Raw genomic sequence first — 273 nt, 5'->3', positions numbered from 1 at the left:
AAAGTAACTGACCTTTCTAGAAGTACACAATGCGTCCTTACTCTGTAGATAATTTGTACTTACTTTTAATATTTAATTAATTTGAGACTTTTGAATTGAGACCACATTACCTTTAAAATTTACAATTTACTTTAAATAAAATAAAGTTGGATACTTATAGAGTTATATAATACAATATCATAAAATTGGAATAATTATTGATAATAATTATTTTATATTTTTCAAGATATATAATTAGTTTTTGATATATTCAACAATTAAATATAATTAGTG

The sequence above is a fragment of the Capsicum annuum genome, chromosome 3, assembly GCF_002878395.1.
Source record: "Capsicum annuum cultivar UCD-10X-F1 chromosome 3, UCD10Xv1.1, whole genome shotgun sequence".
Classification (NCBI taxonomy): domain Eukaryota; kingdom Viridiplantae; phylum Streptophyta; class Magnoliopsida; order Solanales; family Solanaceae; genus Capsicum; species Capsicum annuum.
The sequence above is the reverse complement of the archived record's forward strand: the minus strand, read 5'-3'. Positions refer to the sequence as shown.